Source organism: Salarias fasciatus, chromosome 4 (assembly GCF_902148845.1).
Source record: "Salarias fasciatus chromosome 4, fSalaFa1.1, whole genome shotgun sequence".
Lineage (NCBI taxonomy): Eukaryota > Metazoa > Chordata > Actinopteri > Blenniiformes > Blenniidae > Salarias > Salarias fasciatus.
In genome coordinates this window covers 2,810,917-2,833,767 of record NC_043748.1, presented here as the reverse complement: position 1 = coordinate 2,833,767, position 22,851 = coordinate 2,810,917, and the positions used below count along the sequence as shown (strand labels likewise).

Here is a 22,851-nt window from a genome sequence, read left to right as displayed (position 1 = left end):
CCGAGGGGGTGAGGGGTATAGCTCAGTGGCAGAGCATTTGACTGCAGCTCAAGAGGTCCCCAGTTCAACTCTGGGTGCCCCCTACTTCACTGCTGCAAGGTGCCCTAGAAAGAATGAGCTTTGGAAATATCAATATATGCATCTAGTAACTCAACCTTTCAGGAAACCCTGAAAGAAAAACTTTGTTAAATGACAAACACAGTCAGGTCTGAGTGTCGCCTCCTGACACCTGGAGTCCAGTCTTCATTCTAAATTTCGCCTGATGCCTCGGACCAGGATCAGGAGGAAATTGTCAACTCTTCTCTGTAGTCACATGATCTCCAGTGCAGAGTCCGTTTCTCACTTTACTACTTCAACTGCAGACCATATTTCCCATCATATAATGATGTCATGTACCCATGTCCTTTTGTGGTTTTTCACAAACCTCGCCTACATTCAAACTGTGCTGTCTGCACGCAGCAGATAAGGTGTAGCCGTGCTCGTAATGTCATGAAAACATGACATAAATGAAGCAATCCAAGGGGTCATATGCAGCCCACAATAGACTTCTGTGTGGTCGGTTGTATAATTCCCAAAATAGAATAAAATAGAATAGAATAGAATAGAATAGAATAGATCTTTATTGTCACTGTTACAAAGAACAATGGAAATCCATTTGGTTCTCTCTGAATAGCAGCTTTAAAAATAGACCATATAACACTCTAAAAATATACACAACATAAGAGCAAACCCTAAAATATATACAACATAAGAGTAGTGTACAGTATGGAAAACCGCTTGTGGCTAGAGACCTGCTCTATCCATGATTATTGCACATGAAATATGGATTGCATGTGATACTGAGGTTGTCATCACTCAGGGAGCAGGGAGCAGACATTTGACAGCTTGGGGGTAAAAACTGTATTTGAGCCTGTTGGTTTTGACTCTCAGTGTCCTGTAGTGTCTGCCTGAGGGGAGGGGGGAGAAAAGAGAGTGTCCTGGGTGTGAGGGATCTCTCTTCTCTAGTGATTCCCCTGGCTTTCTACATCTCTGAGGGGAGGTAGTTTGGTCCTGGTCACCCATTCTATTGCTCTGGCCAAACTTTGCAGGTCCTTCCTGTCCTCGGCAGTGCAGCAGTAGGTCAGGAGGCTCTCAGTGGTGGAGCGGTAGAGATTTGTGAGCAGCTTTACGGGGAAGCTGCCTGACGCAGCTTCCTCAGGAAGTACAGTCTCTGTTGGGCCCTCCCCACCTGGTGTGAGATGTGAGCTCTCCACCCTCTGCTACCTCCTCTCGATCAATGTAGAGGACAGACACCGTCGTCGCAGATGCTCGATTTCCTCCCTGTAGGCGGATTCATTGTTGTCTCTGATCAGTCCTATGGTGGTGGTGTCATCCGCAAACGTAGCGATGGAGTGAACAGGAGAGCAGTGGTGTGTGAACAGGGAGTAGAGAAGGGGGCTGAGGACATATCCCTGAAGAGTGCCTTTGAAGGTTGCTCAACTTCATAACCAGTTTGTGAGGGAGAACCGTGTTGAAGACGGAGCTAAAATCCACAAACAGCACCCTCACATAGGTGTTACTCCCTTCCAGGTGAGTGAGGGCTGTGTGGAGAGATGTGATGACGGCGTCTTCCGTTGACCTTCTTGCCTGTATGCAAACTGATGTGGATCAAGGTCAGCAGGAATTGCAACCTTAATATGGAAAGATATGATATGAGTCTTTCGAAGCATTTGGTTATGATGGGGGTCAGAGCAACAGGGTGATAGTCATTCAGGCAGCTCACTGTGCTCTTCTTGGGCACAGGGACGATGGTGGTTGTTTTTAGGCAGGTGGGGACTGCAGACTGTCGTATCGAGAGGTTAAAGATGGTGGTGAAAACCTCTGCCAGCTGTTTAGCACATGACTTTAGCACTGTTCCTGAGACACCGTCTGGACCAGGTGATTTCCTCACGTTGACTCTGCTCAGGGTGTCTCGGACCTGAAGCTGCTGCATCCGGATGGGGGTGATGTTCCTCTCAGGAAGAGCAGCGAAGGTGGGGGCCTGTCCATTGCGCTTGTCAAAACGAGCAAAGAACTGGTTCAGAGTGTCTGGTAGAGTGCTGTCTGTGCAGACTGGCGTTGTTCGACCGTCCTTATAGCTGGTGAGTCTCTTGACCCCTACTCACATGTTCAGGGTGTTGTTGTTGTCAAAGTGTTCCTCAAAGTGCTGTTTGTATTTGCGCTTGGCCGTTTGGATGTCTTTCTGCAGGGATCGCTGTTCCTCTCCATAAGCCTGCTGGTCTCCTGACTTAAAGGCAGCCTCCTGGGCTCTCAGCAGAGCATGCACCTCGCTGTTAAACCACGGTTTTTGGATTGGGGACACTTTAACAGTCCTTGCTGATGGAATACTCTCAGAGCAGAAGTTGATGTAGGAGAGCACAGCTGATGTGTGACTCTCCAGGTCTGCTCCTTCTGCAAATACCCCTGCGATCAACAGGTCCTCAGTTCAGCTCTGGATTCCCCCTGAATGATAACAATTCAGAGGTTATCACATCCTTTATAGACCAGTTTCATTCCTCAGTTGAAACTGTACACTTGAAAGAATCACTCGTATGTGTACCTCTGATGATGACAGTTGGTCACCAGATTTTTGCTTGGTTAAATTATGAAATGGATAGTTTGTCAGAGTACTTTGTAGCTGAGCTCTGAGTGAGGGGGTACAGCTCAGTGACAGAGCATTTGACTGCAGATCAAAAGGTCTGTAGCTCAACTCTGGGTGCCCTCTGAACGTGAGCAATGAATATGTTTATGCATCCAATACTGATGTGTTGTCTCTGGGTCTCCCCTATCTTGACAGTTGATGCTTTGTTGATTAAATTCCTCATTATTTCCATGTAATCGTCTTCGTGCACTTAAACATTGTCAACAAGTTGTGCACCACGTCCCTCTTGCTGTTCCCAAGATCATTATCCCCTCGTCTGCTGGGCTTCAGAGATGACCAGCTAGAAACAAATGTTTCTTGGTCCTTTCTGGTGAGAAACTGCTGCACATGAGCTGAATCTGCATGAATGAGAGCTGCCAATGAAGTCTTGTAGTGTGGAGAGATGCAAAACAAATGAACAACTGACAGGAAGTGTGTCTGATGACTGCAGGTCACCAATTTCTAAGTTTCACAAACTTGGCACTTCAAACTGTCTGAATGGTCAACCTGGCTGAGACACACTGACAGCTATTGGTTTGTGTTGGTGCCCCTTTTTTCTCTCATCAGTCAGCTGTTGGCAAAACCATTCAGAGAAACGCTGTACAAGCACAAGTGATGATTTCAATAAGTATCCACCCCAACAGGACTGGAGTTGGACACATCTGTCCAAGATGGTAACATTGTTATGGCAGCAGTCAAGGTTTTGTTCACAAGAGTGTTTCTAAAGTTTGTGTATACATTTTGCCATTCATTTCTCCTGGTTTATCACTAGCCGGGAGCAGGGGGCACCCAGAGTTGAACTGGGGACCTCTTGATCTGCAGTCAAATGCTCTGCCACTGAGCTATACCCCCTCACACAAATGTGTCTAGCATGATCTCCAGTGCAGAGTCTATATCTCACTTTCATTACAAGAATACAAGTGAAAGTTCTTGGGTCAAGGTTTTAACTTAAGTTAAACTACTGGAGTACCTGCTTTTGAATACACTTCAGTAGTGAAAGTACATTTTTGCTTAAATGTCAAACATTATTGTATTGTTACCACAATGAATTAACACAACTAAATCACTGAAACACTCTACTGAATGCACTGAACTGCTGATAGACCTCGTCAAATAAAAGCTGGTAGAATATGCTGCCAATCCCAGTGAGATGCCTACTGAAAGACAACTGAATTGACAAAAGGACAAATATTGTCTCTCACGTTTGAAAACTTTTTTTAATTTATTCAGAAATCAAACATAAATTTCAAACACTGAAGTTTAAACTCCGAAAGAAGTGCTCTCCTGCTGTCAATGCAAACAAGTACAGGCCACTTCATTGAAAATATTTATATTTTCATATATATATTTAAAAAAAAAATATTCATCGGGAATTGGACAAATGTTTACACAATGATATTGTACCTCGACATGTTTTCTCAGGTTGGACAGTGAGTTTTTGTAGGTGGAGATGAATTTTGAACACAGCAAACAAAGCAAACATTTAAAATGGCAGAAATCATTCTTAATTTCTAAGAACTCAAACATGGACTTGAGCTATGGCTATGGCTGATTATGTGTTGAATTGTCATCTGTGTCTGCTGTCACCATTAATAGAGCTACCAACTTTCCAACATTTGTAGTGGATGTGTCTGGTTCAGGTAGAGCTCTACCACTGGCAAAAACCTCCATCTTAACATAATTTTCTGTCTGATTTGACATATTTGTGGTATATTGCACATATTGTTCTATTATACAATAAAACTTGGCACCTCAAGCACCTGGTAGATTCAGTGGCAGAACAGAATCAGACCTCAGTTCATCTCTGGGTCTCCCTTCTCATCAATCAACTGTTGGCAAAAACATTCAGAGAAAAACTGTACAAACACAATTGAGGCATTTGGATAAATACGGTTATGTGTACTGTGCAAACTCAATGATACACAGGAAAAGAGATTTTTCTGTTTCAGGGTAATCAATGAAATGATGTAGGCCCTTGTACAAGGGTGTATAGCTCAGTGGCAGAGCGTTTGACTGCAGATTAAGAGGTCCACAGCTCCCTTCTGGGTGCCCCCTGCTCTCCTGGTCTACAGATTAACCAGGAGGGATGATGCATTTGTGCACGAACTTTAAAAACACTCTGGTGAACAAAAGCTTGTGAAGTGACTGGAGTCAGAACAGTGCAACTGTCTTGGACAGACGTGTCAAACTCCTGTTGGGCTGGATACTTATTACGCATCGATTGCATTTGTTCGGTGTTTCTCTGAATGGTTTTGCCAACAGCTGTAACTTCAGTAACTGGAGTCATAACAGTGCAACCACCTTGGACAGGTAAAATCCGATGCAAGTGCTGTTTTATTCATTGTAAACTTCCTTCTCCTCACTACTGTATTGGCCTCCATCCTAGTGAGTTCATATATTAGCAGTATGTTTTGCAGACAGGAATATGAACAAACATTGATTGCATGGCCGGTCCAGGCAATTTTGGGGCCCTAAGCAAAATAAGTCCACGGGGCCAATGCATGCGTGCTCATCTTTCATGTTTCTCAGAATTGTATACGATGAGGAGGATAATTCAAACCTCTCATCCCAGCTAAGTATGAAGACAAGATAGCACCAAACCTTGTTTTAAACTAAAAAAAAGAAAGAGATTTAGAAAAGAAAGATTTAGAAGATACATTTTTGGTCATTTTTATTTTCTAAATACCTTGTTATCATCAAGTATCAAAAGTGAACTGATTCAAGTAAAGGATAGCAGGGAGTGGGGAAGAGGTGGGACTGGCAGCATCACTTTGGGATGGTCCTGAAATTAAAATTACAGAAAGCCAATTGTCAACTGTCTTTTTTTAACATGGAAGCACATGATTATATATTCTCCACTTCTACAATTACAACATATTTTTTATGAGAGAAAACTGGTGCACAGCAAAGCCTTTGGACATGTATGGGCAGTGTTGGGGAGTAACTAAATAGATGTAATTAGCATACTGTTTTTGATACTGGTTTTGAGCAATTGTATTCTGGACAACTTACTATTTCATTTGATGGTATTTAGAAAACAGTTACTTTCCAAAGACCAAAGGAAAACATCATCATTAAATTTCACCCCGTTTCATTGTGCATCAGTGATGTGTCTGATCTGCTGCTCCCAGTGTTGCATTTGCAAAGTGTTTTTTTTGCCGCGTCCCCCCACACTACCCTCACTAAACAGTGGTTAGTGTTAGGCTCGCAGTTCTTCAGCCTCATGACAGAGGGCACTAGTGATCCGAAGAATGCTTTTTGGCTCCTCTGAAGTGACACCACTGCATGATCCACAGTTAGCAAGTCAAAGACATTATTCACCAAGAACACAGCTTCTGCAGGAAGAAAACCATGACACTACTGAAGCTGTAAGAGTAACATCCGAGTTGTTTACATTCAGGGGGCACCCAGAGTTGAACTGGGGACCTCTTGATCTGCAGTCAAATGCTCTGCCACTGAGCTATACCCCCTCACACAATGCACCACTCATTAGTACTCAGATGAGTATCCACTTTTTGAGTTAGCAAGCCACAAATCAGGTGGCCTGCTGCTGCCTCTTCAGGGAGTCATAGTTAGAATTGAGGATCAGCTTAATGTGTGTCAACTTTAAGGCTGATTAATCTTGGGCAACCTCTTGAGCCCGTTCCAAAAGAGATCATCTTTTTTCAGCAGCATCAATTAAATGATTTCTGTACGTCTGATGACAGTTTTTTCAAAAAATATTTACCGTATTTACATTTGCACAAACAACACAAGGTTATGAAGATAAATTGACATGAGTAAGCACTGATAGATGGAGTACAAGGGGATATATATATTTGTTGTAAGTTTACACAGTAGGTCATAAATAAATTCAGTGCAGCTCAGTGGCAGAGCATTTCATTGGTCAACCAGTTGGAGCTTATGGAGGGATTTGTGGGGGACACCAAAGAGGAATGAGTTGCAGTCGTCGACGTGGGAGGTGACGAGGCTGTGGACCAGGATGGCAGTGGTGTGAGGGGTGAGAGAGGGGCGGAGACGACGATTTATGTTGCATAAGTGGAAGCATGCAGATAAAGTCACGTTATTAATGTGGGAGTGGAAAGAAAGTGAGCTGTTGAGGATGGCACTTAGACTCTTAACCTGAGGGGAGGGGGACATTGTGGAGCTGTCGATTGTGAGGGAAAACCTGTTAGATTTGCAAAGTGTGGACTTGGTGCCAACAAGAAGGAGTTCTGTTTTGTCACTGTTTAATTTTGGGAAATTTGAGGTGAGCCAGGATTTGATTTCAGAGATGCAGTGAGTGAGGGAGGAGGGTGGGAGAGTGGAGTTTGGTTTACTGGAAAGATAGAGCTGGGTGTCATCCGCGAAGCAATGAAAATTAATACCATATTTACGGAAAATATTGCCGAGGTGAAGGAGGTATATGATGAAGAGGAGGGGCCTCAGGACGAAGTCCTCGGGCACAACAGAAGTGATGGTGGAGTGCTTAGAGGCGAAGGACTTGAGCTGGATGAACTGAGTGAGAGTTTGAAAACGTATCAAGCAAATCAAGAAGTCCCCAGTTAAACTCCGGGTGCCACCTGCTACATTGCTCAAGAGATGACCTAGTCAAAAAACAGGCCTGGACAAAAATGATGGAACCCTTAACTTCCATTTTTGTCTCATCTGTCCATAGGAGATTCTCCCAGAAGCTTTGTGACTTGTCAACAAGTAGTTTGGCTTATTCCAGTCTGGCTTTTTTATTATTTGTTTTTAACAACGGTGTCCTCCTTGATCGTCTCCCATGAAGTCCACTTTGGTTCAAACGGCGGATGGTGCGATCTGACACTGATGTTCCTTGAGCTTGAAGTTCATCTTTAATCTATTTAGATGTTTTTCTGGGCTCTTTTGCGACCATTCATATTATCCTTCTCTTTGATTTGTTATCAAATTTCCTCCTGCCAAGAAGGTTGGCTACAGTCCCATGAATCTTGAATTTCTGAATATGTGCAACTGTAGTCACAGGAAAATCAAACTGGTTGGAGATGGTTTTCTATCTTTACCTGTCACATGCTTGTCTCTAATTTTCTTTCTAATATCCTGTGACAACTCTTTCCTTTGCTCCCTCTGGTTCATGTTGAGTATGAGCCACTGACTGATTACAAGATTGTGGACACCTGTGACACTAATTAGTGGACACACCTTCGATTGACATGTCCCTTTGGTCCCATCATTTTCTGTCTTTTCTAAAAAGAATGCTGAATGCCAGTTGGCCAGTGAACAGCGAGCCTGATTTTTGACCATCTAAATAATATAAGGGATAGTTTGTCAGAGTCCTAAGTGGTGGAGCTCTGTGTGAGGGGGTACAGATATATGGATGGATGGTATGGATATAAACTTAACAAGAAAGGGAAGAATGTTTAATGACAGTTAGCCAGTTAACAGCGAGCCTGATTTTTGTCCATCTCAATGATGGATAGAAATGAATAGTTTGCTAGAGTACTTTGTGGATGAGCTTGATGTGAGGGGGTGTAGCTCAGTGGCAGAGCTTTTGACTGCAGATCAAGAGGTCCCCAGTTCAACTCTGGGTGCCCCCTGGATGTGGACGGTTCAGTGCTAACCACAACCTTTATAGATCTCTTACTCAAATACTGACTTTCAGCTTCAGTTGAGTCAAGATTACCTGTGCAGAGAAGCTGCAGCACTGACTGTCCATGATGTTCAGAATTTCATTCTTCACTTTGAACAGTCAGTCACTCTCAGTGGTGGAGCTGTAGAGATTTGTGAGCAGCTTTACGGGGAAGCTGCCTGACGCAGCTTCCTCAGGAAGTACAGTCTCTGTTGGGCCCTCCCCACCTGGTGTGAGATGTGAGCTCTCCACCCTCTGCTACCTCCTCTCGATCAATGTAGAGGACAGACACCGTTGTCGCAGATGCTCGACTTCCTCCCTGTAGGCGGATTCATCGTCTCTGATCAGTCCTATGGTGGTGGTGTCATCCGCAAATGTAACGATGGAGTGAACAGGAGAGCAGTGGTGTGTGAACAGGGAGTAGAGAAGGGGGCTGAGGACACATCCCTGAAGAGTGCTGGTGGACGTTGCTCAACTTCATAACCAGTTTGTGAGGGAGAACCGTGTTGAAGACGGAGCTAAAATCCACAAACAGCACCCTCACATAGGTGTTACCCCCTTCCAGGTGAGTGAGGGCTGTGTGGAGAGATGTGATGACGGTGTCTTCCGTTGACCTTCTTGCCTGTATGCAAACTGATGTGGATCAAGGTCAGCAGGAATAGCAACCTTAATATGGAAAGATATGATATGAGTCTTTCGAAGCATTTGGTTATGATGGGGGTCAGAGCAACAGGGTGATAGTCATTCAGGCAGCTCACTGTGCTCTTCTTGGGCACAGGGACGATGGTGGTTGTTTTTAGGCAGGTGGGGACTGCAGACTGTCGTATCGAGAGGTTAAAGATGGTGGTGAAAACCTCTGCCAGCTGTTTAGCACATGACTTTAGCACTGTTCCTGAGACACCGTCTGGACCAGGTGATTTCCTCACGTTGACTCTGCTCAGGGTGTCTCGGACCTGAAGCTGCTGCATCCGGATGGGGGTGATGTTCCTCTCAGGAAGAGCAGCGAAGGTGGGGGCCTGTCCATTGCGCTTGTCAAAACGAGCAAAGAACTGGTTCAGAGTGTCTGGTAGAGTGCTGTCTGTGCAGACTGGCGTTGTTCGACCGTCCTTATAGCTGGTGAGTCTCTTGACCCCTACTCACATGTTCTGGGTGTTGTTGTTGTCAAAGTGTTCCTCAAAGCGCTGTTTGTATTTGCGCTTGGCCGTTTGGATGTCTTTCTGCAGGGATCGCTGTTCCTCTCCATAAGCCTGCTGGTCTCCTGACTTAAAGGCAGCCTCCTGGGCTCTCAGCAGAGCATGCACCTCGCTGTTAAACCACGGTTTTTGGATTGGGGACACTTTAACAGTCCTTGCTGATGGAATACTCTCAGAGCAGAAGTTGATGTAGGAGAGCACAGCTGATGTGTGGCTCTCCAGGTCTGCCCCTTCTGCAAATACCCCTGCGATCAACAGGTCCTCAGTTCAGCTCTGGATTCCCCCTGAATGATAACAATTCAGAGGTTATCACATCCTTTATAGACCAGTTTCATTCCTCAGTTGAAACTGTACACTTGAAAGAATCACTCGTATGTGTACCTCTGATGATGACAGTTGGTCACCAGATTTTTGCTTGGTTAAATTATGAAATGGATAGTTTGTCAGAGTACTTTGTAGCTGAGCTCTGAGTGAGGGGGTACAGCTCAGTGACAGAGCATTTGACTGCAGATTAAAAGGTCTGTAGTTCAACTCTGGGTGCCCTCTGAACCAATCAATCAATCAATTTATTTTTGTATAGCCCAGTATCACAACAACAGTTGCCTCAGAGGGCTTCAAGATGTTACATTTGTCGGTAAAAGTAAAAACAGTGAATAAGCATAATGGTAATATGTCAATATTTACAGTAACGAGACAGAACGAAGCAACCACCACCTTCGACCCTCACATCCGGCAAGAAAAAACTCCAAAAACCCAGTGGGAAAAGAAGAAATCTTGGGGAGAACCACAGTATGGAGGGATCCCTCTCCCAGGGACGGACAGCTTTGGCAACAGCTAGCATGAGACAATAAGAAGTAAAGCCTAGGACAATGTTGAGGACAGTTCGTTGGACGGTCCAGCACAAGAACCACGGATCCCAGCAGTAGAACCGAAGCCAGTCCACGGGCAGGACCGACAGGGGTGTCCTCCCGGTCCGGACGGAGCTTGTTCATAGGCCTTCGTAATAGTGGAGTCAGCAACTGAAACTGGAGAAGACTCCCCCTCGAAGGGGGGGACAGCAGGTGAAAAGCAATGAACGGACTAAAGGGAATAACATTCAGACATTAGAGGACAGGGCTCAGTGCACCGTACTTCCCACAGCATTCTAGCTCCTGGGGCAGCTTTGTGGATACTTAACTGTTTAAACTAGTATTTAGTTAGTATAGTTTAGTTTAGTTTAATTTAGTTTGGTTTAGTTTAATTTTTTTTAGTGTAATTTGGTTTGGTTTAGTTTAATTTAATTTAGTTTAGTTTAGTTTAGTTTAGTTTAGTTTAGTTTAGTTTAGTTTGGTTTGGTTTAGTTTGGTTTAGTTTGGTTTACTGTAGTTTGGTTTACTGTAGTTTGGTTTGGTTTACTTTAGTTTGGTTTGTTTTAGTTTAGTTTAGTTTAGTTTAGTTTAGTTTGGTTTACTGTAGTTTGGTTTGGTTTGTTTTAGTTTAGTTTAGTTTAGTTTAGTTTAGTTTAGTTTGGTTTACTTTAGTTTGGTTTGTTTTAGTTTAGTTTAGTTTAGTTTAGTTTAGTTTAGTTTAGTTTAGTTTAGTTTAGAATCCCTAGCTGACCTGATCATAGGCTGCATCGAAGAGAAACGTCTTGAGCCTAACCTTAAATGTGGAGACTGTGTCTGCCTCTTTGACACCACTTGGAAGCTGGTTCCATAAAAATGGTGCCTGATAGCTAAAGGCTCTTCCACCTAGTGTCCATTTAGAGACTCTAGGAGTCACCAGTAACCCTGCATTTTGAGAGCGAAGTGCTCTGATTGGTTGATAAGGCGTTAAAGCATCTTGGAGATAGGTTGGAGCCATCCCATTTAGGATTTTGTAAGTGAGGAGAAGGATTTTAAATCTAACTCTAAACTCGACTGGAAGCCAGTGAAGAGATTTTAGAACGGGAGTAATGTGTTCACGTCTTCTAGTTCCAGTTAATAATCTGGCGGCTGCATTTTGAACCAACTGAAAGTTTTTTAATACACTTTTTGGGCAGGCTGCGAGAAGGGAGTTGCAGTAGTCCAATCTCGCAGAAACAAATGCATGGATGAGTTTTTCTGCATCGCTTCTAGGTAAAATGTTTCTTATTTTAGCTATGTTGCGCAAGTGGAAATATGCTGTTTTACAAGCCAGGTTGATGTGTGCTTTAAATGAGATATCCTGATCAAATAAGACCCCGAGGTTCCTCACAGTAGAGGAGAAGGATACACTGACGTTATCTAAGGTAATAATCTGTTTGGATAGACACTCTCTCAGTTTATGGGGGCCTAGTATAATGACCTCTGTTTTGCCAGGATTCAGACGGAGATAGTTCGTAGTCATCCAGGTTTTAATTTCTCTGATACAGTCACTGAGTCTGTCTATTTGATTAGTTTGATCAGGTTTCATAGATAAATACAGTTGTGTGTCATCTGCATAGCAATGAAAATTGATATCGTGACTTCTAATTATGTTCCCTAAAGGAGGCATATATAACAGAAATAAAATTGGCCCGAGCACGGACCCTTGAGGAACCCCATAACTGACCTGGGAGCACGGTGAGGACTGTTGGTTAACGTGAACAAATTGGTACCTATTAGATAAATAGGATTTGAACCAGCAGAGGGCTTTTCCTCTGATGCCAACCTCACATTCTAACCTCTGCAGGAGAATATTGTGGTCGATTGTATCAAAAGCTGCACTGAGGTCGAGGAGAACCAGGATTGAGACTAGACCTGCGTCAGCCGCCAATAGCAAGTCATTAGTGACTTTAACTAACGCAGTCTCAGTGCTGTGATAAGCTCTATATCCTGACTGAAATTTCTCAAATAAACTATTGTCCTGTAGGTGGCGGTAAAGCTGTTTAACCACAACTTTTTCCAGGACTTTTGAAATAAAAGGGAGATTTGATATCGGTCTGTAGTTAGCTAGAATATCAGGATCGAGATTAGGTTTTTTCAGCAGTGGTTTGATTACTGCGAATTTAAAAGACTGTGGCATATAGCCATTTTCTAGAGAGGTATTTATTATAGTTATGATCGTATTTAAGATAACTGGAAGGATATCTTTGAAAAGCTTAGTTGGAATTGGATCAAGGAGACAGGTTGAGGTTTTAGAAGACATTACAATTGAAGTAATCTCAGCCCCATTTACTAATGAGAAACTATCTAGTATTTCAGGTATTTCAGGTGGAGGCAGTGGCTGGATTCCCTGAGCTTGATCTGAGGAAAGCGCTTCACTGATTTTACCTCTAATGGTTATGATTTTATTATTAAAGAATTTAAGAAAGTCATGGCAGTTTAAAGATTCTGGGATTACTGGTTTCACTACAGTATGACTGGTTGTCAGTCTGGCTACAGTGTTGAATAGAAACCGAGGGTTATTTTTGTTTATTTCTATTAAACGAGAGTAATATAATGTCTTGGCTTTAAAAAGAATTTGTTTATAGCTTAGCAAGCTACATTTCCAGGCCTTCAGAGATTGTTCTGATTTAGATTTACGCCACAGTCTTTCTAATTGCCGAGTTTTTTGAACGTGAGCAATGAATATGTTTATGCATCCAATACTGATGTGTTGTCTCTGGGTCTCCCCTATCTTGACAGTTGATGCTTTGTTGATTAAATTCCTCATTGTTTCCATGTAATCGTCTTCGTGCACTTAAACATTGTCAACAAGTTGTGCACCACGTCCCTCTTGCTGTTCCCAAGATCATTATCCCCTCGTCTGCTGGGCTTCGGAGATGACCAGCTAGAAACAAATGTTTCTTGGTCCTTTCTGGTGAGAAACTGCTGCACATGAGCTGAATCTGCATGAATGAGAGCTACCAATGAAGTCTTGTAGTGTGGAGAGATGCAAAACAAATGAACAACTGACAGGAAGTGTGTCTGATGACTGCAGGTCACCAATTTCTTAGTTTCACAAACTTGGCACTTCAAACTGTCTGAATGGTCAACCTGGCTGAGACACACTGACAGCTATTGGTTTGTGTTGGTGCCCCTTTTTTCTCTCATCAGTCAGCTGTTGGCAAAACCATTCAGAGAAACGCTGTACAAGTACAAGTGATGATTTCAATAAGTATCCACCCCAACAGGACTGGAGTTGGACACATCTGTCCAAGATGGTAACATTGTTATGGCAGCAGTCAAGGTTTTGTTCACAAGAGTGTTTCTAAAGTTTGTGTACACATTTTGCCATTCATTTCTCCTGGTTTATCACTAGCCGGGAGCAGGGGGCACCCAGAGTTGAACTGGGGACCTCTTGATCTGCAGTCAAATGCTCTGCCACTGAGCTATACACCCTCACACAATTGTGTCTAGCATGATCTCCAGTGCAGAGTCTGTATCTCACTTTCATTACAAGAATACAAGTGAAAGTTCTTGGGTCAAGGTTTTAACTTAAGTTAAACTACTGGAGTACCTGCTTTTGAATACACTTCAGTAGTGAAAGTACATTTTTGTTTAAATGTCAAACATTATTGTATTGTTACCACAATGAATTAACACAACTAAATCACTGAAACACTCTACTGAATGCACTGAACTGCTGATAGACCTCGTCAAATAAAAGCTGGTAGAATATGCTGCCAATCCCAGTGAGATGCCTACTGAAAGACAACTGAATTGACAAAAGACAAATATTTTCTCTCACGTTTGAAAACTTTTTTTCATTTATTCAGAAGTCAAACATAAATTTCAAACACTGAAGTTTAAACTCCGAAAGAAGTGCTCTCCTGCTGTCAATGCAAACAAGTACAGGCCACTTCATTGAAAATATTTATATTTTCATATATATATTTATTTAAAAATATTCATCTGGAATTGGACAAATGTTTACACAATGATATTGTACCTCGACATGTTTTCTCAGGTTGGACGGTGAGTTTTTGTAGGTGGAGATGAATTTTGAACACAGCAAACAAAGCAAACATTTAAAATGGCAGAAATCATTCTTAATTTCTAAGAACTCAAACATGGACTTGAGCTATGGCTATGGCTGATTATGTGTTGAATTGTCATCTGTGTCTGCTGTCACCATTAATAGAGCTACCAACTTTCCAACATTTGTAGTGGATGTGTCTGGTTCAGGTAGAGCTCTACCACTGGCAAAAACCTCCATCTTAACATAATTTTCTGTCTGATTTGACATTTTTGTGGTATATTGCACATATTGTTCTATTATACAATAAAACTTGGCACCTGGTAGATTCAGTGGCAGAACAGAATCAGACCTCAGTTCATCTCTGGGTCTCCCTTCTCATCAATCAACTGTTGGCAAAAACATTCAGAGAAAAACTGTACAAACACAATTGAGGCATTTGGATAAATACGGTTATGTGTACTGTGCAAACTCAATGATACACAGGAAAAGAAATTTTTCTGTTTCAGGGTAATCAATGAAATGATGTAGGCCCTTGAACGAGGGGGTGTATAGCTCAGTGGAAGAGCGTTTGACTGCAGATTAAGAGGTCCACAGCTCCCTTCTGGGTGCCCCCTGCTCTCCTGGGCTACAGATGAACCAGGAGGGATGACGCATTTGTGCACGAACTTCAAAAACACTCTGGTGAACAAAAGCTTGTGAAGTGACTGGAGTCAGAACAGTGCAACTGTCTTGGACAGACGTGTCAAACTCCTGTTGGGCTGGATACTTATTACGCATCAATTGCATTTGTTCGGTGTTTCTCTGAATGGTTTTGCCAACAGCTATAACTTCAGTAACTGGAGTCATAACAGTGCAACCACCTTGGACAGGTAAAATCCGTTGCAAGTGCTGTTTTATTCATTGTAAACTTCCTTCTCCTCACGACTGTATTGGCCTCCATCCTAGTGAGTTCATATATTAGCAGTATGTTTTGCAGACAGGAATATGAACAAACATTGATTGCATGGCCGGCCCAGGCAATTTTGGAGCCCTAAGCAAAATAAGTCCACGGGGCCAATGCATGCGTGCTCATCTTTCATGTTTCTCAGAATTGTATACGATGAGGAGGATAATTCAAACCTCTCATCCCAGCTAAGTATGAACACAAGATAGCGCCAAACCTTGTTTTAAACTTAAAAAAAAGAAAGAGATTTAGAAAAGAAAGATTTAGAAGATACATTTTTGGTCATTTTTATTTTCTAAATACCTTGTTATCATCAAGTATCAAAAGTGAACTGATTCAAGTAAAGGATAGCAGGGAGTGGGGAAGAGGTGGGACTGGCAGCATCACTTTGGGATGGTCCTGAAATTAAAATTACAGAAAGCCAATTGTCAACTGTCTTTTTTTAACGTGGAAGCACATGATTATATATTCTCCACTTCTACAATTACAACATATTTTTTATGAGAGAAAACTGGTGCACAGCAAAGCCTTTGGACATGTATGGGCAGTGTTGGGGAGTAACTAAATAGATGTAATTAGCATACTGTTTTTGATCCTGGTTTTGAGCAATTGTATTCTGGACAACTTACTATTTCATTTGATGGTATTTAGAAAACAGTTACTTTCCAAAGACCAAAGGAAAACATCATCATTAAATTTCACCCAGTTTCATTGTGCATCAGTGATGTGTCTGATCTGCTGCTCCCAGTGTTGCATTTGCAAAGTGTTTTTTTGCCGCGTCCCCCCACACTACCCTCACTAAACAGTGGTTAGTGTTAGGCTCGCAGTTCTTCAGCCTCATGACAGAGGGCACTAGTGATCCAAAGAATGCTTTTTGGCTCCTCTGAAGTGACACCACTGCATGATCCACAGTTAGCAAGTCAAAGACATTATTCACCAAGAACACAGCTTCTGCAGGAAGAAAACCATGACACTACTGAAGCTGTAAGAGTAACATCCGAGTTGTTTACATTCAGGGGGCACCCAGAGTTGAACTGGGGACCTCTTGATCTGCAGTCAAATGCTCTGCCACTGAGTTATACCCCCTCACACAACGCACCACTCATTAGTACTCAGATGAGTATCCACTTTTTGAGTTAGCAAGCCACAAATCAGGTGGCCTGCTGCTGCCTCTTCAGGGAGTCATAATTAGAATTGAGGATCAGCTTAATGTGTGTCAACTTTAAGGCTGATTAATCTTGGGCAACCTCTTGAGCCCGTTCCAAAAGAGATCATCTTTTTTCAGCAGCATCAATTAAATGATTTCTGTACGTCTGATGACAGTTTTTTCAAAAAATATTTACCGTATTTACATTTGCACAAACAACACAAGGTTATGAAGATAAATTCACATGAGTAAGCACTGATAGATGGAGTACAAGGGGATATATATATTTGTTGTAAGTTTACACAGTAGGTCATAAATAAATTCAGTGCAGCTCAGTGGCAGAGCATTTCATTGGTCAACCAGTTGGAGCTTATGGAGGGATTTGTGGGGGACACCAAAGAGGAGTGAGTTGCAGTCGTCGACGTGGGAGGTGACGAGGCTGTGGACCAGGATGGCAGTGGTGTGAGGGGTGAGAGAGGGGCGGAGACGACGATTTATGTTGCGTAAGTGGAAGCATGCAGATAAAGTCACGTTATTAATGTGGGAGTGGAAAGAAAGTGAGCTGTTGAGGATGGCACCAAGACTCTTAACCTGAGGGGAGGGGGACATTGTGGAGCTGTCGATTGTGAGGGAAAACCTGTTAGATTTGCAAAGTGTGGACTTGGTGCCAACAAGAAGGAGTTCTGTTTTGTCATTGTTTAATTTTGGGAAATTTGGGGTGAGCCAGGATTTGATTTCAGAGATGCAGTGAGTGAGGGAGGAGGGTGGGAGAGTGGAGTTTGGTTTACTGGAAAGATAGAGCTGGGTGTCATCCGCGAAGCAATGAAAATTAATACCATATTTACGGAAAATACTGCCGAGGTGAAGGAGGTATATGATGAAGAGGAGGGGCCTCAGGACGAAGTCCTCGGGCACAACAGAAGTGATGGTGGAGTGCTTAGAGGCGAAGGACTTGAGCTGGATGAACTGAGTGAGAGTTTGAAAACGTATCAAGCAAATCAAGAAGTCCCCAGTTAAACTCCGGGTGCCACCTGCTACATTGCTCAAGAGATGACTTAGTCAAAAAACAGGCCTGGACAAAAATGATGGAACCCTTAACTTCCATTTTTGTCTCATCTGTTCATAGGAGATTCTCCCAGAAGCTTTGTGACTTTTCAACAAGTAGTTTGGCTTATTCCAGTCTGGCTTTTTTATGATTTGTTTTAAACAACGGTGTCCTGGTTGGTCGTCGCCCATGAAGTCCACTTTGGTTCAAACGGCGGATGGTGCGATCTGACACTGATGTTCCTTGAGCTTGAAGTTCATCTTTACTCTATTTAGATGTTTTTCTGGGCTCTTTTGCGACCATTCATATTATCCTTCTCTTTGATTTGTTATCAAATTTCCTCCTGCCAGGAAGGTTGGCTACAGTCCCATGAATCTTGAATTTCTGAATAATATGTGCAACTGTAGTCACAGGAAAATCAAACTGGTTGGAGATGGTCTTCTATCTTTTACCTGTCACATGCTTGTCTCTAATTTTCTTTCTAATATCCTGTGACAACTCTTTCCTTTGCTCCCTCTGGTTCATGTTGAGTATGAGCCACTGACTGATTACAAGATTGTAGACGTGTGCTAATTAGTGGACACACCTTCGATTGACATGTAACTTTGGTCCCATCATTTTCTGTCTTTTCTAAAAAGAATGCTGATTGCCAGTTGGCCAGTTAACAGCGAGCCTGATTTTTGACCATCTCAATAATGAAAGGGATAGTTTGTCAGAGTTCGAAGTGGTGGAGCTCTGTGTGAGGGGGTACAGATGTATGTATGGATGGTATAGATATAAACTTAACAAGAAAGGGAAGAATGTTTAATGCCAGTTAGCCAGTTAACAGCGAGCCTGATTTGTGTCCATCTGAACGATGGATAGAAATGGATAGTTTGGCAGAGTACTTTGTGGATGAGCTTGATGTGAGGGGGTATAGCTCAGTGGCAGAGCATTTGACTGCAGATCAAGAGGTCCCCAGTTCAACTCTGGGTGCCCCCTGGATGTTGATGGCTCAGTGCTAACCACAACCTTTATAGATCTCTTACTCTCATACTGACTTTCAGCTGCAGTTGAGTCAAGATTACCTGTGCAGAGAAGCTGCAGCACTGACTGTCCATGATGTTCAGAATTTCATTCTTCACTTTGAACAGTCAACATGACTGAGACATACTGGGTCCAGGTTACCTCAATCAATCAATGGATCCGCTGTTTTGATTGATGTCCAATTGGTAACGGATCACACCCATCGAGTCCAGGTTGTCTCATTAGATCTATGGATCAGCCACAATTGATGTTCTGTATGCGATCCCTCAATCGCGGCTCTCGTCCACCTAAGAGACAGCCTCTTCTTCCAGGGTTTTGGCGTTCTGAATATTTTTACTCTCCCATAGTGGATTAAACAATCAGACCCAGAGAGAGAAAGAGGGACAAAAGTATGCAGTATTTTTTTTCTCCTCCTGAATCCATTTAGCCCTGAGTGTACCATATGCTTTTAAAATATACTTTTCCACTGATTTTGGTTGAAGACTTCGTATTTTTTTGTTTGTCTTATTCCATAGGATTAGGTTTGTTGCAGTAAAAATTCAGTTATTGCACAAGATCAGTTTCCTTTTTCTGAGGGTCTCCAGTAATTTTTTTGTTTGTTTTTTTGAAGGAAATGGAAGACAGTCAAATCTCAAAGAACCATTAAAGAATTACCACTTTTTGACTGGGGTATCCAGTTCTTCTGAGTCTTTTACATCTGAAAGAATTGCTCGTATGTGTGTGTCCGATGACATTTGGTCACCTGATTTTTGTTTTTTTAAACCATGAAGTGGATATTTTGTTGGTGTACTGTTTGGTGGAGTTCTGTGTGTGAGTTCTTTGCCTTCACTGTCATTGTTCCTGCATCCAGGTGAAAATCTGTGCGGCTTGTTGTCGACTCTTCCCTGCAGTCACATGATCTCCAGTGCAGAGTCTATTTCTCACTTTACTGCTTCAACTGCAGACCGTTCTCAACCTGCTTACAGACTAAAATCAGCTTACTTTATATTTATTATGGTATACTGGGGAAGTAATATTGACCACTGTGATTTTCTAAGTTTATCTTCTAAACTGAATATGATCCTCCAACTTGTCATCACTTTTCACATAAAGCAGTCAACCACCAATCAGGTGGTCTCTGATTCTGTTCAAATCGCTCTCTAAACTCAGTGCATACATTTATTTTGTTAAACCATAAGTTGAATGACTTGTAATCTATATGTAGTAACTGCTATATAGCTATATACTGCAATATAGTATTGACTCTTAATGCTCCCTGATCCAGTTTCACAGACCAATGGATCTTATGGCTGATCTTTACACTTTGGGTGAATTTATTGAGAGCCAGCCTTGATCAATCAATAAAACATTCAATTTTATTTGTGTTCTGCTGTACATTTGACACTCTCCACAGTCATCTCACATAAAGAAACGGCCTTTAGGGTCAGATTATTCATTTTAACAGTAAACAGTACATAATACATAGTTCAGCCAAGACACCGCTGTGTCAGTTTGTATGAAAGTACCGTTGGGAACAGATACGTTTTTAAATGTTTTGAAAGTATCCACTGAGTCCAGGGAGCGCGGTTCTAGAGGAAGTTTGTTCCAGGGGCGAGGTGCAGTATATGTGAACGAGGAGTCACCCCTAGTTTTAAAGTGAATCCGAGGGACTCTCAGCAGGTTCTGCTCAGAGGACCTCAGGCTTTTGGCCGAGCTTTAGGGCTTGATTAAGTCTCTGATATACATGGGGGCCTGGCCATGTTGGCTCGAAAGGTCAGCACCAGGATTTTAAACTGAACACGGAACACAACAGGGAGCCAGTGGAGAGATTTTAAAACAGATGTGATGTGAGACCTCCTGACGGAGGGCTGCCTGGACGTGTTTAAACCCCATTTATTTTATTTTATTTGTTGCAACAATAAAGCAATCTATTCTATTCTATTCTATTCTATTCCATTCTATTCTGTTCTGTTCTGTTGGTGCTGGTCAGCAGCCTCACAGCTGAGTTTTAGACATACTGGAGACCAGCCAGCTCTTTCTTGTTGAGGCAAGTGAACAGGCTGTTGCAGTAGTCGCAGATATGAATGCATGAATGATTTCGAGCTCGTTCTTAGACACCATGGGCCTGAGCTTAGCGATGTTGGGCCTTTTTCATATTGTTGTACAGTGCTCTTTAAATAAACTTGATTTGAATTTGGATGAGCAACTGATTTGAAAACTTAACTAGAAAAGGAAGAATGTCTGATGACAGCTGGTTACCTGATTTGTGTCCCTCCAAATCAAGCGGTGGATAGTTTGTCAATGAAATGATCCAGCCCCTTGTGTGAGGGGGTATAGCACAGTGGCAGAGCATTTGACTGCAGATCAAGCGGTCCCCAGTCCAACTCTGGGTGCCCCCTCAAAGTTGACAGGAGGGATATTTATGTTTCCTTCACAGACCTGTCAGATGTCTTTTCAGCTTCAGTTGAGTCATGATTACCTTCTCCCTGAAGCCACAGCACTGTGTGTGTTCATGATGTTCAACATTGATGAGAGTTTCAATTTTCACTTCATCCTTCCAGTGTTGCTGCTTCTTGTTCTTCAAAAAAAAAAAAAAATTAAATTCCTGTCTCTCCGCTAACATTTTTTAATTCACCCACCCTGGTTAATTTCTCACCCAGGAGAGCAGGGGGCATCCAGAATTGAGCTGGGGACCTCTTGATCTGCAGTCAAATGCTCTGCCACTGAGCTATACCCCCTCACACAAGAGCCTGGATCATTTCATTGATGACCCCTAAACAGAAAAATCTCTTTTCCTGTGTAGCATTGAGTTTGCACCCACTGAAGTATCCATAACCATACTTATTCAAATACCTCAATTTTATTTGTACAGTTTTTCTCTGAATGTTTTTGCCAACAGCTGATTGATGAGAGGGGAGACCCAGAGATGAACTGACAGGTTCTATCAGCAGATCAGTGCATTCAGTAGAGTGCTTCTGTGATTTAGTTGTGTTAATTCAATGTGGGGGTGTATGAGGGGGTATAGCTCAGAGTATAGCTCACTTTTGTTGAATTTACTGCCAAGAGCCTGTGAGGAATAAAGCCAAATCCTTTATGTGGTACCATACTGAAATCCATCTTTTTTAAATTCTTTTTCTCTTTGCATATTTACATCATGTTGAATCGCATTGTAACAAATTGCATCACATCGGATCGGATCGCATTGATTTGAACGAAATGATTATCGGATCGTATCACAACGTGAAGAGTGTGAATCGTATCGCATCGTATCGCCAGAAAATTCCATGTCTCGTTAAAGTATGGTGTCGCTGGCAGTTCATCGAGAGGCGTATCGAATCGCCCTCAGTGCTGAGATTCACACCCCTAATTGCTATTTGTCTGCATGTCGCCATTAAAACATTGAAACACTTTCGCTCATATTAATAATATTCATTTTCATCTTATGATCCAACCGGCTCCAAGACCGGGGGGTAGCACACAATAGAAGCCTTCATTCACCAAGGACACAGTGCTGCAGCTTATGCAGGAAGGTAATCATGACACAACTGAAGATGTAAGAGTAACAGTTCTATAAAGGATGCACAAACATCCCTATTATGTTGATCCAGGGGGCACCCAGAGTTGAACTGGGGACCTCTTGATCTGCAGTCAAATGCTCTGCCACTGAGCTATACCCCCTCACACAGAGTGCTTACCCATCGACTTAGACGGCCAAAAATCAGGTGACCTGCTCTCAGTGGACGCACTTCCTCCCAGTTGTTTGTTTTGCAGCTCGACAATAGAAGACTTCATTGGTAGCTCTCGTTCATGCAGATTCAGCTCGTGTGCAGCAGCTTCTCACCAGAAAGGACCAAGAGATGAACGCTTTGACTTGGACAGTTTAAAATGTTCAACACCACTTGATCTTCATGGGTCAATAAAGAGTCAATTCAAAATACCGCAACAGTTACTACGTGTAGACTACAAGTCAATGCACTTATAGTAGAATGTGGTTAAGTAAAACAAATGAGTATACAGAGTAATTCGATTAGAAGATTATTGATCCCAGATATACTTTATTAATCCCCTGATGCATGCTAAGGTCTTCAAATGGGAGAACTACAACTGCGAAACATCATGGACACACAGAGCTGCTGCTTCTGTAGGAAGGTAGTCATGACTAAAGTGTGGACAGGATGGATTCCACACTACATTAATAGAGCAGGGGGCACCCAGAGTTGAACTGGGGACCTCTTGATCTGCAGTCAAATGCTCTGCCACTGAGCTATACCCCCTCACAGAACGGTCAACCAACTGGCTGACAGGCATCAAAACATGCTTCTTTTTTGAATTAAGTTGACATCCCATCAGGTTCATACAGAGTGAAGCGAACAATTAGTTCAGCAGAG

At 42.6% G+C, this 22,851-nt stretch overlaps 10 non-coding genes across 10 annotated transcripts; 3 read left to right on the top strand and 7 right to left on the bottom strand.

The window, feature by feature from the left end:
- The first annotated feature begins 11 nt into the window (after window positions 1-11).
- trnac-gca (transfer RNA cysteine (anticodon GCA)) lies at window positions 12-83 on the top strand. Its single transcript has one exon. It is a non-coding gene; the product is annotated as a tRNA-Cys (tRNA).
- A 3,356-nt stretch (window positions 84-3,439) lies between these two features.
- trnac-gca (transfer RNA cysteine (anticodon GCA)) lies at window positions 3,440-3,511 on the bottom strand. Its single transcript has one exon. It is a non-coding gene; the product is annotated as a tRNA-Cys (tRNA).
- A 2,546-nt stretch (window positions 3,512-6,057) lies between these two features.
- Window positions 6,058-6,129, bottom strand: trnac-gca (transfer RNA cysteine (anticodon GCA)). The gene has a single exon. It is a non-coding gene; the product is annotated as a tRNA-Cys (tRNA).
- Window positions 6,130-8,145: 2,016 nt separating this feature from the next.
- trnac-gca (transfer RNA cysteine (anticodon GCA)) lies at window positions 8,146-8,217 on the top strand. The gene has a single exon. It is a non-coding gene; the product is annotated as a tRNA-Cys (tRNA).
- Window positions 8,218-13,671: 5,454 nt separating this feature from the next.
- Window positions 13,672-13,743, bottom strand: trnac-gca (transfer RNA cysteine (anticodon GCA)). The gene has a single exon. It is a non-coding gene; the product is annotated as a tRNA-Cys (tRNA).
- Window positions 13,744-16,280: 2,537 nt separating this feature from the next.
- On the bottom strand, window positions 16,281-16,352 carry trnac-gca (transfer RNA cysteine (anticodon GCA)). Its single transcript has one exon. It is a non-coding gene; the product is annotated as a tRNA-Cys (tRNA).
- A 2,015-nt stretch (window positions 16,353-18,367) lies between these two features.
- On the top strand, window positions 18,368-18,439 carry trnac-gca (transfer RNA cysteine (anticodon GCA)). The gene has a single exon. It is a non-coding gene; the product is annotated as a tRNA-Cys (tRNA).
- A 2,690-nt stretch (window positions 18,440-21,129) lies between these two features.
- On the bottom strand, window positions 21,130-21,201 carry trnac-gca (transfer RNA cysteine (anticodon GCA)). Its single transcript has one exon. It is a non-coding gene; the product is annotated as a tRNA-Cys (tRNA).
- Window positions 21,202-22,069: 868 nt separating this feature from the next.
- Window positions 22,070-22,141, bottom strand: trnac-gca (transfer RNA cysteine (anticodon GCA)). The gene has a single exon. It is a non-coding gene; the product is annotated as a tRNA-Cys (tRNA).
- Window positions 22,142-22,665: 524 nt separating this feature from the next.
- On the bottom strand, window positions 22,666-22,737 carry trnac-gca (transfer RNA cysteine (anticodon GCA)). The gene has a single exon. It is a non-coding gene; the product is annotated as a tRNA-Cys (tRNA).
- Window positions 22,738-22,851: the final 114 nt, after the last annotated feature.